The sequence below is a fragment of the Rattus norvegicus genome, chromosome 4 (genome assembly GCF_021556685.1).
Source record: "Rattus norvegicus strain SHRSP/BbbUtx chromosome 4, alternate assembly SHRSP_T2T, whole genome shotgun sequence".
Classification (NCBI taxonomy): domain Eukaryota; kingdom Metazoa; phylum Chordata; class Mammalia; order Rodentia; family Muridae; genus Rattus; species Rattus norvegicus.
The window spans coordinates 129938122-129956610 of NC_141537.1; the positions used below are offsets into that span (position 1 = coordinate 129938122).

Below are 18489 nucleotides of genomic sequence, written 5' to 3' on the forward strand. Positions count from 1 at the left end.
TTCTTGGCTATGTTTCTTCCTGTTCATATTTATTTCACTCATTTTCCCTCTTAGAGCAGTCCTTTCAGGGCTCTCTGCTTTGATATCATGGAGTATACAAATTAAAACAACTGCCTCATTTCAAGCCAAGTTAGGAGGCATGTTGACTTTGGCGACAGAGCACATACTTATGATGCTCGAAATCCGCCCAGTGCCACCAACACTACTAGAAAGAAAGCTCAAATAGGAAAGCTATAATCAGCTGTTTCTAGTACTCATGATGACCTTCATGATTCAGTCTAAATCCTTAACTTACTAATAGGGACCCAGGAACAGAGAAGCTAGTTTTATTCACAGTCAGCTAGCTAATGGTTTAGTGTGCCAGAACTTAAGTGGTTTGAATATAAATTCAAAGACTCTTCAATTTTGCCATAGAAGAAAAAGGTCATAGGCTCTATCTTCTTTTAGAATCTAAGTCCTTTAAACAGACTATTTGTTTAAAAAAATAACCAAGGAAGAGAGAGAGACAGAGAGAGAGAGAGAGAGAGAGAGAGAAGAAGAAGAAGAAGAAGAAGAAGAAGAAGAAGAAGAAGAAGAAGAAGAAGAAGAAGAAGAAGAAGAAGAAGAAGAAGAAGAAGAAGAAAAGAAAAACAAGGTGTTGGTAAAAATCCAAATTAGGAAACTGACAGTATCTTTTAAAGTCAATTATACACACACAGACACACACACACACACACACACACACACACACACACACACACACACACACACACACAACAAAGCCAGTCATTGTGTTTTTGAAGTGGTCTGGGTGGATGTGATGAGCATACTGTCAAAATGATAGATCAGTAGGAAAATGAGAGTACACAGAGTGGCAGGGGGCATGTTAATTAGAGATCACAGGCTCCCAAGACTGAATGCATCGGTCTTATACAAGCAGTACTTTTTAAGTCTTTAAGTGTTGCAAGTTTCACTTCATTCTGCACGTTTCAAAACATTCCACTATGAGACCTGGGTTGTGTATAAAGAGATGGTGCATATTCTATTTCAAGACCTTCTTAAATATCACCTTATGAATGGCTGAGGCCTTGAACAGAACCCGAGTGGGTCATCCTAATTAGCCACCAAAACAAAAGCTCTCAAGTTCATAGGATTGTGAGGTTGTGACAATGTAAAATAAAAGGACCCCTTCTCCACCCTCAGCCATTTAGAAAACAACAGCAAGGAATGGCCTTTGGAGTCCTTCAGAATTTCAAGATATGACTTGAGCTGGATGGGAGAGCTGGATGGGTGAATGGGTAAATGGAAGGGGAAGCTGGAGCCACTCAGAAGTAATATAGCTTATGTTAAATACAAGTCATTCTCTCAGAGTGCCTAGGTAAATCAAATCTCATAATTATATATTTGTATTCTGTGAACTATACCCAAGTACTTCTCAGCCCTCTAAAGAAACCTGGGTTACACTCTCATAGGAAACTTCCCAATCCTGTAGCTCTTACAGTCTTACATTCCCTCTTCCACAGTGATCCCTGAGCTTTAGGCGCAGGCGTGTTTCTGTAGATGTATTTATAGGGACTGGACTCCACAACTCTGAATTCTCATTGGTTATGGTTTTCTGTAATGGTCTATACTTGTCGTAAGGAGAACTTTCCTGGATGAGGGGTAAGGACACTCTCTCTCCTCCTCCCTCCCCCCACCTCTCTGTTTGTGTGTGTGTGTGTGTGTGTGTGTGTGTGTGTAAATTGTTAGAATGTAGTTAGATATTATAGTGAATTAACAAATTGACAATTGTAAGTTCTCCTTCTAAATCAGTGACTTCACTAGCCCTAGGTAACTGGCTAGGATTTTAACACCAGGCATGTTTTCCCTTTTATTGAGTAGGTCTTAACTCTAATTAGAGAACTGTTAGTTACCTCCAAGGTATGTGTGCTAATACTTCACCCTTAGGCCTCTCATTCTATGCTAATCATTGTTCTATTGTGAGTCTTTGGTATCATGGCCAGGTAGGAGTGCTTGTTGTTCTCTTCCTTTTGAAGATTACATGATACCCATTGGTACCATGAATGCTAGTACTTCAGTTAGAGGCTTTCAAGCAAGTTCAGCTTAAGACGCCTCTGATCCCTATGCCTGAAGTACATGGTATTTTCAGTTATAGTGACTTACATTCTACTTCTGGGGGGCAATTAAAGGCAATAGCAATAGCTTGTAATATTTGGAGGAGTCTTTTGAACAACTCTAATCCACAACTCAAGAGTGTTTCTCAGAATGTTGGGGTTTTTATTAGATGGTCTTCAACTCTTGGAAGGCAAATTATCAGCCCAGATTAGAAAATGTTATTTAAGTTATATATGCATATTTATTTTAGAAGAAGTACCCATACAATCTTACCAACATGATTGCCTAAACATGAGCTGAGCAAGGATACCACCGATAGCCATGCTAATGGGAGAAAGCCCATGAGGCATCAACCCTATAAAAAGAACTACAGGTAAATAAGAATGCGGCATATATGGGAGGGTTTAGAGGAAGAAAGAGTAGGGGGAAATAATGTAATTACATTATATGTAGGCTGTCTCACATATTATACAGACTGTCAGTTTTCTAAAGAAGAAAGACCTTATGCTGCAACTCTCCTTGCCTATTAAGGTTTCTTTCTGTATCTTAATTTTTTTAGTATCCTCCATTAAATTTTAAAAATATTTTCGCTACCAAAATTACAAATAAACTATTGACATTAAACAAGAAGGAAAGAAAGCTGGAGCACACCTCAGCTCCTAGCTGCTTCTCCAGAGCTGTTCCACACTGTGCACGTCTTACTTTAATTATCTCATAGCTGGGCTCTTCCTCTCTTCGTTCCTCACAGTCTTTTCCTAACCCCAACAGGCTCAGTGTGATGCTAAAGCAGAAGTCAGAATTGGTTGCTCCTCTATTCTAACTCCTGGAATGATTTCAGCAGCTTAGATCAGAAAGGGGTCCAGGTCACACTGAAGCTCTCCAAAGTAACCCATTCGGTGGACCCTGAGACAAAGCTATTGGCATCAACGGGCAACTTGTCACACATCCATCCGTGCTGGTCTGGCATCGAGGGCCTGGATAAAGCCCAGAAACCTGTGCTTTGATGAACTGCCTGAGGTAATACGATCCTTCCGAGCTGAAGTTTAAGCATTGTTGTGTCTTCACGTTGTCTCTCAGGATGGCAGTATAACTGCTTCAGGAGCCTACTTTAGCTTCCTAGGATCAGGCCTTGAGGAATTAGCTCACAGTCCCATATACTGTCAGATAAAGCTCACATACTAGGGTAATGAGAGACAGGATTTCAATTTGCTCTTGTGAGGGGAAATGTATGAGCCTCACGTTGTTCAAAGTTCCACCCTGCCCTTCTCGCTGCTTATGCCACAGTTGAGTTGCTTCCTCATCCACTCTATCGTTTGTGTGTTTATTTCATTTACTGTTTGGCTCCCTCCACTGGAATGAAAGCTGCATCAGAACAAGGAATCTTGCCCATTCTTTTTTCATCTCCATAGTATCAATCTGGAACATACCTGACAAGGAGTAGGGACTCCTCATGTTTGTTTTGTGAAGGAAAATGATAGAGAAGCACTCTCACCTTTTGCAGTTGGGAAGTCAGATGCTCATCTTACGTTTGAAGCACAAATGCTTTGTCTTTTTTTGCTTTTAATGCCCTTGGGCTAGCAATGGAGAGAGGACTATAGATACATCATGTGAGAACAGTAAAGTTTATTCTTAAACTAAGACTAACAAGCTTCCAGATGGAGCAGGCTGCTTACCACCAAGCTTTTAGAGCTGGACAAGTTACCAGTTTAGTAACTAAGCTGGCAGCCAACATCAGGAGTGGACTAGTGACAGAAATATAGTTGGTTACAACATGACACAGAAGTAACGGTCTTATACTGAGAACTCTTGTCTCTGCATTATGATGTCCCTGTTAATTTGTTTTTCTAGTCATCCATCCATATGTATGTCCACCTTATTCACTTGTTTATTCTATCCTACTAATAGATTCATTCAATTCCATGTACCATATCCATCCATCCATCCATCCATCCATCCATCCATCCATCCACCCAAAACTTAATGAACTGTGTGCTCCAAGATTGGGGAACTTGACTGGGTATTTGAATGTTCTAGAGTGTACATTATAAATAGGTTGAGCACAGGGGTAGATGGCGTTACCAAGGCAACTAGACTTTTCATGGGATAAGGTTTGTTTAACTATCTTTCATCTATCACAAAGAAAGCCAGTGTCCTTTCCAAGCACACCGTAATGTAGGTGTTGATCAGCCAAGTGAGAATTCATCAAAATGGATGACTGGACTGGATTTCAGAAGTGAGACTGCAGATGCTCAAATCTAGTCACTAAAGCTAGTGTTTCAGCATCACCCTGAGCAATGAGTGAGGTGACAAGATGTTAGTGACAGGAGTTAGGTAGTGGAGCTTTACCCTTTCCCTTCAATTCTATAGCAGATGAGCCAGGTGACTTAGAGAAGCATATGAGATCCATGTCATCTATAAGATCCCACTTACCTTAATATTAACATGAGGAATCTAAGCAAAGCACGGTGGGAAGCACACAGTAAGCACTCAGCATGGCTACTAAAGAAAAAAATTGAATGTTATACATTCAGGAATTTGGTAGATCTTTGTTTTTCTTTTATGGCACTATGGGGTAAAAAGGATCAAGTCACAAACCAGTATGAGTCAGCGTTCTGCCAGTGGCAATGCTCACTGACACCTAATTAATGGTGTCAGGAATGTCATCGTGTGACAATGCAATATTCCATACACATCTCTTCTGTACTAAGACACTGCTGGACCTCACATAACATACATGGAGGTCACTTAAGACTATTAAAAATACTGTGTATTCAAACTCCTTGTTTAACTTGCCTTTAAGGAAACACTGTAAGAACCAATCTTATTTGCCTTGGATTTCCTAATAAAATATTACCACATAACTGCAATTTAAGTTACATGTTTTCCCATGTCCATCACCAAGTATAATACATGTATGTCATTTGCTGAAAGCAGGAGATACAGAAGTTGAAAACAACTTCCTAAAATCTACCATGACAGTTGAAAGCATAAACAATGATGTTTATTATCAGGGCCAGTTGGGATCAGTTCAATAAATACAGAGCAAAGCCCCCCTTTTTGTTTAGTGACAGACACCATTGACACATAGACACATACAATATAGTACACACATACCTGATAATCACACCACTCACAGATACAACAGATGCTCAGGAAAGCACACATAATCACATAGAAAGAAACAGACACATATAGAGCAATGGTGCAGACACAAGAACAGATTCACAAGACAGCGTTTAGGCCAGCCGAAATTCAGACACAGTCAACAAACAGACAGAGGAAGGAAGATACGGGGAAAATGAATAGAAATTCAAGTCTGGACTCGCGCTCTTAGTTAAATGACTCCAGAAGGGAATGCTGTTACTTCTTTCATCAATACAGCACTGATGCATTGTTGGTAACTCGGAGTTAAACACTAGTAGGTATAATCTGTAGCACATAGGAATCTGCTGTGTCTCCTGTGTTTAGACTTTAAGACATTACCTACATTTCATCGGCTATGGATCTCGGATGGCAGACTTAAGACATGCTTCCTAACATCCCGGGGAGAGAACCATAACAGAAAAGTTGCGGTTTCTCTGCAGGATTGTTAAAATTAGGCGGAGAGGCTTTGAAGGCCGTCCTCTTTCGCAGCTCGCTTCCCCATGCTGCTTAGAAAAGACAGCAGCGAATGGAAACTGAACAGCAAACTGTGTTCTCACCATCTGTCTTGAAAGAAGTATGATATAGGAGTGACTGTCACTCAGCCTGCTTGGAAAGGAAAGCCATTTATAAGTGTCTCCAGTCCTGATTGAACACTCCACACAGAGTTGAACCGAACTATTCAAAAAAATACCTTCTGAGGTTATTTCCAGGGTTGCCAGTTTAATAAAAAGGCCTCAGGCATCAAGTGTAGGGCATCTGCTGATAATTCCAATGTCTTGATTTGACTGGATTAATTAAAACCTGGAGATAAGAAACCCTCTTCTATCTCCTCCATTCTTTAGATTTCCCTGCAAGAATCATCAAAATTTGGAGAGCCTGTTGGGGGCCAACTCATCCATTATTAGTAGAAACTATTCTCGCAGCTTCTAACCTTTTCAAAGCCATACCTATAGCAAGCAATCAGGTTTGAAGCTGTGAGAAGCGTTGCTTGTGTTTAAAACCTGAGCCTTGACAAACAGAAAAGTGTCAATTTTTTAGAGCAAAGATGGCATTATGCTTGAGAGCCTGAGGTAGAGAATGAGTGAAAAATACAGACCTTCAATCTCCCTTCTGCTACAGTCTCTAGCGTGCTGTCAAGATACTGGCTTGCTGGCCTACTTCTGACACGTAAGACTCTTTTCTTACAGGTAAAGCATTTGATATTCCTTTCCCCATCCTATCAAAACAAAAGGTGGCCTTTTTAGGTCATATATATAGGTCAGCACTGTGGGTGAACGCACAGCTGGCTTTTATGACTGATTGGGGCTTCGTCCTCGGTTACCCTAGAGCAGAGATAGTCGGGTAAACAGGCATTTACTCTGCTCAATGATCGCTGCTCAGCATCCTCCTTTTCACAGAGCTAAAACATGTCTGCAGTCTTGGACAAAACTAGGTGTAGCATTTATCCATGGATTTCTTGAACAGTGGATTTTTCAATTTAAAGCAATACAGAAAAAAAAAAAACCCTCAGCTTTGTTGCCAGTAATAGAGGGACTATTTTACAAGGAAGTGTAATTTCACTTAGACGGTTTCCACCTTCTTGTAGCAGTGTGCTGTATTTTAATAGACTTCCCATGTATTATGCAAACGGAGTGCTTTACAGACTTGTCGCAGATGGCCCTTGGAAGTGACTATTGGCTGATCACTGCTTACCACTTTCTTTTTAAAAATGACAAGCTTTATCTGCCTACCCATAATCCCTAAGTTGAGGAGCACAAACTACAGAATTAAAAGAAATCTTGAAAAGAATTCCACAGGGAAGGAATGACTCCACGGCTGGGGATTGGTCATGTCATCCCAATCCTTACATTAGGAGCTTGATCCCTGTGCAGGGCTTTGAGAGGTGGGGCCTGTTAAGTAGTACTTCTGCCAGGAGCAGGGGAGGAGCCCTGGTGAATGGGCTGCTGCTGATACTTCAGGGATGGATTGCTTAGTCACAAAAGCAAGTTCTCTGTTACAAGTTTTAGCCTGCTTCTCTTCCCTACTCTTCTATCCATGCCTCCTCTTCTTTCCCTTTCTTTTTTTTCCCTCTTTTTCTTTATTAACTTGAGTATTTCTTATTTACATTTCGAATGTTATTCCTTTTCCCGGTTTCCGGTTTCCGGGCAAACATCCCCCTAAACCCTCCCCCTCTCCTTCTATATGGGTGTTCCCCTCCCCATCCTCTCCCCATTACCGCCCTCCCCCTAACAATCACGTTCACTGGGGGGTTCAGTCTTAGCAGGACTCAGGGCTTCCCCTTCCACTGGTGCTCTTACTAGGATATTCATTGCTACCTATGAGGTCAGAGTCCAGGGTCAGTCCATGTATAGTCTTAGGGTAGTGGCTTAGTCCCTGGAAGCTCTGGTTGCTTGGCATTGTTGTTCATAAGGGGTCTCAAGCCCCTTCAAGCCCTTCCAGTCCTTTCTCTGATTCCTTCAACGGGGTCCTGTTCTCAGTTCAGTGGTTTGCTGCTGGCATTCGCCTCTGTGTTTGCTGTATTCTGGCTGTGTCTCTCAGGAGAGATCTACATCCGGTTCCTGTCTGCCTGCACTTCTTTGCTTCATCCATCTTGTCTAATTGGGTGGCTGTATATGTATGGGCCACATGTGGGGCAGGCTCTGAATGGGTGTTCCTTCTGTCTCTGTTTTAATCTTTGCCTCTCTATCCCCTTCCAAGGGTATTCTTGTTCCCCTTTTAAAGAAGGAGTGAAGCATTCACATTTTGATCATCCGTCTTGAGTTTCATTTGTTCTAGGCATCTAGGGTAATTCAAGCATCTGGGCTAATAGCCACTTATCAATAAGTGCATACCATGTTTTCTATCATGTCCTGATATGGCTTGAGGGCTCTTGCCAGATGTCACCACTGTGCCCTTAGCCTCCCCTGCTTTCATAATAGTGCATTTCTCTTCTTTATAAATTTTCCAGCCTGCGGTCTTCTCTGATAGCAACTGAAAACAGACTAGAGAGTGTTCTTCAAAGAGTGAGTAGGAGCAGGTATTTTTTTTATGTGGCAGCTGAAAGAAAATCTCAAACCTCTCTAACTAAAATTTGATTATCAGGAGTCCAATGCTAGGAGGTCAGTGGGACAAGTGGGGTTTGAGCATTTGAAAGATCTGGGACCGTTTATGCCCCACACAGCTGGGTGTTGATTAGTACCAAGGTCTAATTGTCACCTCCCAGTCTCTCTATAATGCACCCAGGTCAGGTTGGGTCACCTTCTGTTCTCAGCCTCAAATTCCCTTTCTGTTGAAGCTGTCATTTGCATGCACTGCAGTAGCTGCAGCTTCCATGCATTTGACCTGTCTCCTAACAGCAGAGCCTCTCCTCCATTTTTATTTATTTTATTTATTTTTCCTTTTATTTATTGGGCCATTCTGAACCTCTTCCTGTGAATCTAACTCATTGGTTGAAAGAGCCTTCTCTTTTCAAACAAAGGAATTTGGCTGAAAAAACTCTGGTCCAGGTAGAAAGAGGATTGTTGATAGGATTGGGAGAAGATCCTTGGAAATCACACGTGGAAAGTACCATGCTGCCAAGGCCTCAAAGGGGATAGAACTGGAAAGAGTCAGTGTGAAAACTGCCCAGGGAGTGTAAGTAGCTACTGAGCCCACAGACTCCCCCCCAGTGATCCCTGGTGATGCTGTAGCAGACTTGTAAGTGCCCTTCACTTTTAGTCCCGCTCCCAACCTAATCGATGTTTTCTATGTTCATGCCTTGGAAGCAAATCTGTTAGCCCACATGTCAATGTCCAGCAGTGGAAAGACGACAGCTGACTTCCTTTGAGTCATTGTTCATTTCTACTCGCATCAGCTACATTAGGATTAATAGATGGGGTGGCAAGGAGATGCAGAGAAGGCCTCCTACAGAGCAGCAGTGACAGGAGTTTGAGAAGGAGATGTGGTGATATCCCACACAACAATATAGTCACAGGCCTGCCCTCGGGGATCTTTCCAGATCAGTTAACGGGCATTTCAGAAAAGATGACGTTTGGAAGGGGAGACGATGAACATGTAATATTTCACTTTTACACAAATGTTATTGAATAAGCGTTTATTTTGCCAAGAGCATATTCCTGATAATATTTGGAAAGTAGAAGACACATATGGTCTGTGTGTATGTCATTGTGTGTACACTCTAGAGAAGGAGAGGGGAGCATGTGTGTGCATACCATGGGAAAACAAGCACTATAACTTTTCAGAGCGGTATTTTTCTGGCCCCACCATACATCTTGCAGATTAAAAGATGCAGACTTACAAAATGTACATATCTAGCTTAAAGGCATGCAGTGGTTAACTGACAAAGGCCTCAAGCCAAGGCGTTTTATAACCCTGCAACATGGTATTTTTGTCTCTGGACATAGTCTTCCTTAACTGATACAGGACAGAGTCTCTACAGACATTGTTGTTTCATAAACAGCATTTATGTCTCAGGCTCTGGATCAAAGGTCTTCACCCCAGAGAGCCCTTGGGCCCCTCCCCTCAGTACATCCCATTCTGCCCCAATTATCTATTAAATCATGATTTTGATTGCTGTTTATTACCCCCAGCTATAACCACTTTCTGCATCTGTTTTTGTACACACATTTCTCGCCAATAAAATATGAGTTTCCATGAAGGCAGAAATTGCCTTTCTTTCTCATGTCTGCCTCCCTGGTTTCTGCCATCCTGTCCAGTACACAGTAGAGACATGTAAATAGCTATTCACACCCCTGTGTGTTCCCTACATGAGAATAGTAAAAGATATTAAGTGTTGGGGTTGGGCAATGCACGGGGCTTCTTTTGGCCACATGATTGACCAGGTGTGACAAAGTTTAATCTCCCTCTGGCTTTTCATTTTTCTAAAAGCTCCATCTCTAACTTGTAAACGGCATCACCATTTCTACCTAGGACAAAAATGGGGACTCAGTGCAGAGGAAGCCAGAAACATCTGATTCAGATGTGACTCTACCTCTGTGGGTGTGTTCCACACAAACTGTGATGTGACAGAGAGCCACTTGGCTTCCAGATGCCGTATCCCAAATATCCTCTTTGTTTGTGGATATTCCTGGAACTTTGTGCTGGGAAGAAGTGTTCATTCTTATTTCTGGCTCCTGGCAGCCTACGGAGGCTCCCTGTTAACTGCGGCAGGCAGGTTACTGATGAGGCCTCTGCTTTATTGCTCTATCTATCAAGTCCTATTTATTTTTAAAATAAACTTTAAGTGTACTGTAAACTCCCTTCACAAACAGATTTTTTCCTCCTCTTTTACACTTGACAAGCCCCTAAAAGGGATAGTAACTCTGTCTCATAAATATTTGAACCTGAACCTTTTAAGAAAGAATTACACTTAAGGTACTCAAGAATGGGGACTGTCTCTGTCTAAACTCCGAATCCAACTACTCATTTCCCCATCTGTTTTCAGCTCATTTCCCTCCCCCCTCTCTCCCTTCCTCCCTTCCTTCTTCTCTCCCTCCTCCCTTCCATTTCCCTCTCTTCCTTTCTTCCTTCCTTTTATCCTTTCTTTTTTCTTTTTCTTTTCTCCTTCCTTCCTCTTCCCTCCCTCCCTTCCTTTTTCCTTTTTTCCTCCTTTTTCTTCCTCTCTTCCTTCCTCCCTCTCTCTTCCCTTCCCTTTTCCTTCATTTTTCCTTTCTTTTTCCTCCCTCTTCCCTCTCTTCCTCCCTCCCTCTTTCCTCCTTACATCCTTTTCTCCCTCCCTTCTTCCCTTTTTCCCTCCTTCCCTCCCTCCTTCCTTCCCTCTCTCCCTCCCTTTCTTCCTTTATTCCTTTTATTTGTCTTGTATTATCTTCTCAGAGATTCTATACTGTATCCTAAATCCAAATCTTGCTAAAGGCTATCACCCATACTACCCTTAAGTACTGTGGTACTATGTAAATGTATTTTATTAAAAACACAAAGGGGATTCTCATTTCTCAGCTCAGAAAACGTAACACTATAAATCTCTTACTTGGTCCTCTCTCGTGGAATTTAGAATTCCATCCAACCGTCCACTGCAAAGCTGATTAGAAAGGACATCGACATGGTGGGACATAAAGGACCTTGGTATTTAGAGTCATGCTCACTTTGACTGACCTTAGGCACCTCAGTGTCAGGCCTTCCAGAAGCCTGCTGTCTGTCCTTTCACACTGTACTTCATGGGAAACGTGAGCCGCAATAATAATCCTTTGGGTGACTGACTATTCAGGACATTGTCTAATTATTTCCAACTTTTTTCCTTCTAAGCACATTCCTCTAGTTCTTTGTTCAGGCAGGCTACATGCTTTGTTATATCTGGCAGGAAGGGAGGTAGATAATAGTGTGAAAACTCCCTTTTTAACCCAAATCTGGGGGATGGAGAGATGGCTCAGAGGTTAAGAGCACTTGCTGATGTTCCAGGAACTAAGTTTTGATTCCCAGTATCTACACTAGGTAGTTCACAATCATTCATAACTCTTATTCCAGAGGATCCAATGCCTTCTTCTGGCTGTTGTATGCATTGCACATACATGGTGCACACACTACACATGTACACATGTACACATAAAAAATCCTCCTCTCTCTCTCTCTCTCTCTCTCTCTCTCTCTGTGTGTGTGTGTGTGTATGTGTGTGCGTGTGTGTGTGTGTGTGTGTGTGTGTGTGTGTGTGGTTGTGTGTGAATATGTGTATATAAGAAAACAGATTTCCTGAGAGCACTGCAAGGGGCAGCAGGCTGTGTAGTAACCATTGTGGTGCCTAATTCTAGTTTTTTCTTTTACCTATGGGTCTGCTTATATTCCCAACAGCCTTGGATAGGTATTTACTTAAACAAACAAACAAACAAACAAACAAACAAAAAAGCTACTAGTGTCTCATAAATTCAATTGCATTCTTTTTAAGGATCTTCTTTGGTCTCATTTCCACATTTGGACCATTATCTGGGGACAGTATATGGAAATTCCTGATTGGGCAAGCTTGAGCCAAATGACAGCCTCTTCAATCAGAGAATAATTTAAAGCACTGTGGTCACTGGGCTTTGAACACCGACCCAGAGAGCAGAGAGTAGGAAGTTGGATGCTTACTAGTCATGCGAGGGTACTTATCACAAACCTCTTTTTAAAGACCCTATGGAGAGATAGGAGAGAACTCTGTAAGAGAACCATCCCATTCAATTCCAGCCCTCTACTTAAGAGCCAACCTCCCTCAACACTTCTCATTGATTTCCTGCGACTCAGAACCACGAGTATTGGCTGGAGCTCCATGTGGTTGCCTGTGAGGAATAGAAATGAAGCTTCCAAAGTAGACTCTTAGGTCTCCGATAGAAGGATATAGTCTTAGAGGCAGCATGTATTGGTCTGGGTAAAACTCATATACCCAACCAGGAGAAGGCACACAAAATGGACGATCTCTAGTTGACTTGTGAACATTTTCCCAAGGATATAGGAAAAGACACTGAACATCACCAGGGGTAATAAAGCATTATAACGCTATATGAGTCAGAAACCTCTGAAAATTATATGAATTCTACTTAGTAATGTGGGAAACACTCGCAAATTAGTAATACGAAATGTTACACTAGAGGAAAACCGACTTGCTATTCTTGGCCATGCACGCTCTGCTAGAGGGCATCATGACTGCTGTGGATATGTGTTGGGCACAGAAAAACTGAGGCAACTTCATATACCGGCCCTTCCTCCACTGTCACTTGGCTCAGAAAATTTCATGAAATTATACAAATCCCTGAAATCTAATATTTTTATGTGATAAAATTGTGTAAGAGGAGGGGGTGGAAGAGAAGTTTGGAAAATATGATGACAGATGGCAAGTGGGCTCAGGCACATAGCGTTCCTATATATAGGGGAGGGGACAATCTGGTTAATCAAGGGGAGGGGGAGCATTTTTAAATTTAGATCCAAGTATTTTATATATTCAGCAACATCATGTGTAGTGTAAAAGTGTACTGAAGCAGCTGAGCTGGGTAGAATTTTTAATGTTTTTCTTGGTTGGGGGTGAGCTGTGTGATCTATATTTTCAACAGTTTTACATCTTATTTCATGGTGTCTACATCCGAAAATCACATTGTAACTATAGGTTTGGGGTATGTCTTTTGAGAGAGGACGGAGAACATCTATTTCTAGAGTATTTCTTCTAAGGAAATCTAAAGGCATTTCAAAGACTATGGTCATTGCAACTAATTTAGCACACTGGAAAACCTAGGCAAATATTCTCAGTGAAGATGATTCTGGAGCTTGTTGGGATGAGCAATGGGTGTCAGGCAAAAGTCCTGAGAGCAAGGTCCAACTTTACATAACTCAGGACAGGTAAACTGTGTTGCCTGGCATAAATCACTTCAGATCTTTGGATCCTAATTTATTATTAAAGTGAGCATTCAGGGGCTGAAGAGAAGGTTTAGTGGGCAAAGACATTGTCATACAGACGCAAGCACCTGAGTTTAAATGTTTGGAATTCATATAAAGCCAGATCTATGCATCTGTCATCTTAGTACTCCTACAGTGAAATGGAAGGCAGAGATCCGAGAATCCCTAGAAGCCTGTGGGTCAGCCAGAATAGGCAGTTTGACACCAAACCACAAGAGAAGGTGAGGACCAGAATCCCAAGTCTAACTGCCTTAATATCAGGTAGGGAAAATATGGCAGTGACTGTGCACTGGGGTTGGTCTTCCTGAACAAAGCCCTTTCCCCCTCATGTGCTCCTTCTCATTTCCTTGTTTTGTTTTTACTCTAAGCCGTCCTTCAAAAGGACTGCTGGTGACATGGTTAGTGGCCTGCCTCTCATGTCTTGACACAAAGGGAAAATTATGTCTTGAATTTGTCTTAGTTGAGAGAAAGAGCTCTTTCCAAGAGATGTTCACAAACCTTGGCTGGCTCAAATAGACTTTGGTTCCCATCTCTAATGATGACCAGGAAATGGGTCTTCCATGTATCATAGAAAAGACTACTAAAATTGCAGCCAGCTCGGCAGGGGAGTTGTGTTAACATGAGTGAAAATCAAGACGAGATATATTTAAAGGAAGCAACATTGAAATCTGATAGACATTCTTTGGAATGTTTACTCTTCATCTACTCAGTGAATTTTAATAAGAGCCGGGGGAGGGTAGTTTGTGGAACCATGATAATGAAGGAGAGGCTTCAAATGATCACTATTACCATTCAAAGCACATAGTAAGCACTCAATAAATATGCCTACATTGGGCTAACCTTGCATCTGTTAAACATAGCAAATGTGTTTTTTAGTTGGCAACTAATTAACAAGAAATTGCAGGTATTTCTGGTGTTGCCATAGTGACACAAAATCTACCAAAATAAGTTTTTGTTTTAGCACAGTAGTTTTCAAACTTGGCTGCATATTGGAACTAACTAGGGAGCTGTGAAAAATACTATTGCCAGAGTCTATCATCCAGAGATGCTAATTCTATGGATCGCAGGGTGGGGTCTTGGGACATAGAGGCATAAATACGCCATCCCTTACTGAGATTCATTGCCAAGCCTGGGGACCTCTGGCTTAAGGGACATAAGTATGGGCATCTCTTCCTCTTGAGCAGAGCCCAAGGTTTCCTCAACTTCCTGTTACAACAAACACTCTTTCCCTCTGCTCTAAACTAGTAACGGCTAGATTCTCTTGTCTGAGCTGGCACAATTACAAGTACCACACATTCTCCATTACAGTATAAAAAGTGCTGTATGTGAGGGTGGAGACCCGGAGTAGGGAAGGCCCACTGTCAATATGGTGTGTGAGAAGAAAGAGATGAAAGGATAGGAAGGAGAAGGGAGGCGAAGAGCACTTCCTTCTGGTGCTGGATGTGGTTAGAGAGGCACTTTTAGGCACGCTGAGTCTCAGCATCCCACACGAACACCCATGCTCACACAGACACATCATCTGAAACTCTTCCCAGCCTCCCCCCGCTCAGCCCACTGCCAACCACTCACTTAGCATCTTGCTGGGAATTTATAAAACATCTCAAACATGAATAAGAGAGAAGTGACTGGGTTTGTTCATTCATTCACACATTCATTTATTCATATTTCCTATAAATATTGATTGAGTACCCACTGTGGACCAGGTAACTTGCCAGACAGCAAGCAAACAGTAATGACCGGAACAGGGAGGGAGCTTTCAGATTTTACAAAAGCTCTGAATTTGGAAAACATTTGAGGTAATGAACCTGGACAGGACGATCTACCATCTTGTCATGAGTTCTTGAGTTCAGGTCTCTGTATATTGCTGAATGAATGAGTAGCTAAGTAAATTAATAACAGGAGGCAAGAATGAATGGATGGTGATGAGTAGGCAGATTGTAGGGAGGAAGAAAATGATATTAGATTGACACTATGGATGAATGTCATTTCATTCTAGGTCTTGTGATTTGTGGGGTTTTTTTTAAGGTTTATTTATTTTGTGTATGTGAGTACACTGCAGCTGTCTTCAGATACCCCATAAGGGGGCATCACATTCCATTACAGATGATTCTGAGCCACTATGTGGATGCTGGAAATTGAACTCAGGACCTCTGGAAGAGCAGTCAGTGCTCTTAACCATTGAACAATCTCTCCAGCCCAAGATGTGTTGTTTTTAAGTGGATATTAACCCAAAAGTTTGGAATACCTAAGAAAAAGTTTACAGATTATATAAAGTCCAAGAAGAAGGAAGACCAAAATGTAGATGCTTCATTCCTTCTTAGAAGGGAGAACAAAATACTCATGAGAGGAAATACAGGGGCAAAGAGTGGAGAGTAGGGACTGAAGAAAAGTCATCCAGAGACTGACCCACCTGGGGATTCATCCCATATGCTGCCGCCAACCCAGTCACTGTTGCTGATGCCAAGAAGTACTTGTTGACAGGAGCCAGATACGAGTGTCTCCTGAAAGGCTCTGCCAGAGCCTTACTGATACAGATGAGGATGGTTGCAGCTAACTATTGAACTGAACAAAGGGACCCCAATGGAGGAGTTAGAGAAAGGACTGAAGGAGCTGAAGGGGTTTGCAACACCATAGGAAGAACAACAATATCAACCAACCAAGCCTCACCAGAGCTCCCAGGGACTAAACCACCAATCAGTGAATGCATGTGGAGGGACCCATGACTCCAGCCACATAGGTGGCCAGGATGGCATTGTCCAGCATCAAAAGGAGGAAAAGCTCTTGGTCCTGTGAAGCTTGTTTCCCCACTGTAGGGTAATGCCAGGGTGTTGAGGTTGGAGTAGATGGGTGGGAATAGGAGCATCCTCATAGAAGCAGGGGGAGGGAGAAGGGGGGATGGGAGAAGGGAGAAAGGGGATAACATTTGAAATGTAAATACAGAAAATATCCAAGAAAAATAAAATTATAATGAGAAAAATAATCAAGTATGATGGTGCTTGGGGGCACTTCCTAAACTCCCAGCATCCAGAAGGCAGGGATGGGGAGATTCAGAGCAGTCAGTGCTACACAGTAGGATAATTGTCTCAAAACAAATAGAATCCTATATCCCACATCACTATATGCTGTGCATTTTGAGAAGGTGATGCATGTTTGCAAGCAAGGAGTGATGGAGTCAGAGAAAGTCTGTACCTAGGGTGCTCAAAACCAACTCAGGTAAAGAACAGGGTGATAGAAAGGAAACAGAGTGGATAAAAGCTTTGAATCAAGAAGAATGTGATACACTTGAGGGGTTGAAAGGCACTGGACTTTCCCTGATGGAATGGATTTGAGAATCAAGACTCAGGACACAGAGCAGTTGAAAATGGGAGCTATTGCAAATGGAAGCAACACTGACTCTCAGGGGTAAAAAGGATCAGTGTCTAGGTAGACTGGAGATCTGGGTGAGTCTCCATGGAAAACAGTCTACAAGTACCAAGTCTAGAGAATTTGAGTTAAAAGTAGGAAAGTGGATGGAGGCAGTGGATGAAAATAGAGGAGGGGACTTGTGTGGTTGTTTCAAATACAATTGAGTTTGTGAGGGAAGTGAAAAAATATCTTAAAAGTCTGAGGGAAAAATCTTACCGTATAGAAAAAAGTAAAACAAAATAAAAACAAACAAAAAATGTGATCAAAGCTAACAGTATACCAGTGCCACTGAGAAGCATCTTGCATTGATCCTATGCATGGGCTCAGAGTGTACACCACACAGGTGGAGCTGAGAATAGCAGAGTTGGCCTCCTGGGCTCTTTGGTCACCTCTATCATACTGTCTTACTGACCAGGGCAACAATGAAGAAGCAAAAGGAAGAAGACCCAAGGAAGGGGCTGGTAGTGAATGTCAGCAGAAGTATGTTTCTGTAGCAGGTGTGAGACCTTGGTTAAAATACATTAAATGAAAAGTCCTATTACTGGAAATTCCTTAGTTCCTAGAATTAAAATGAAAACCAGACCAAAGAGAATAGTTACTCAAACATATTAATATCGAAAGAAAACTTAGAAAAAATTATTGTAAAATAAATATCACATGAAGGAGTTAAGGAAAGTTAAGCGGATTGCTTTTCTAGAAGGGAGAGGAGATTGAGTCTTTCCTATCATGTAGGATCCCAGAGAGAAACATTCTCCTTTTTGGCTCTATCTCATCGAAATAGGAGCAGCCACATTAGAGGTAATCAGCAGGTATGGACTGTTCAGAAAAAGAAAAGTACTTTGTGTTGGTTAAGAAACCATTGAAGGGAGAATTACTGATTTGGAAACTGTGATATCAGGAGATTGTAAAACATATTTGAAGTGCTCTTTTACTTTTGTCAAGAAAGTGTCTCACTGTGTACCCCTGGCCTACTTGGTACTCACTACATATTTCAGGCTGACCCCAGGATTGATAATTTCCTCCTGCCTTTGCACCTAAATGCTAGTATTACAGGAATGAGTCCCAGTTCCTAGCTCAGTACAGTAAATGTTGGCAGTTGAGTATTTAGAAAAGGAAGAAATCCAATAGATATGTAAGCTTGGAAAAGGGTTCGGCATACGTACACTTGCATGTTAGTGCCATAATTTTGCAGTGGTGCATCAGAGATGATTTAAAATTCTCTATTTAGATCTTGAGTTTTCTACCTTTCTAAACTGATATGCATGTGTGACATGAACTCAGAAGAAAAAGACTTTTTAGGGGCAGGAACAGCTCCAGCAAGTGGGGGGAAGGCTGTATGGGGGAGAGCAGTTGGGGGAGACTCATCACATATATGTACACAAATATCACAGTAACACTAAAAAAATAATAATTCTAACTAAAGAGATACCAAAGAGAGAAAATCATGAGTATATATTTTTGTAAGTAGGAAAATTATAAATATATGAAACTAAA

General features: G+C 41.7%; 1 long non-coding RNA gene across 1 annotated transcript in view; it reads right to left on the bottom strand.

The window, feature by feature from the left end:
• Positions 1 to 18489, bottom strand: part of LOC102549269 (uncharacterized) — a 99983-nt gene that overhangs the window by 67406 nt on the left and 14088 nt on the right. The gene's annotated exons all lie outside the window — the stretch shown is intronic.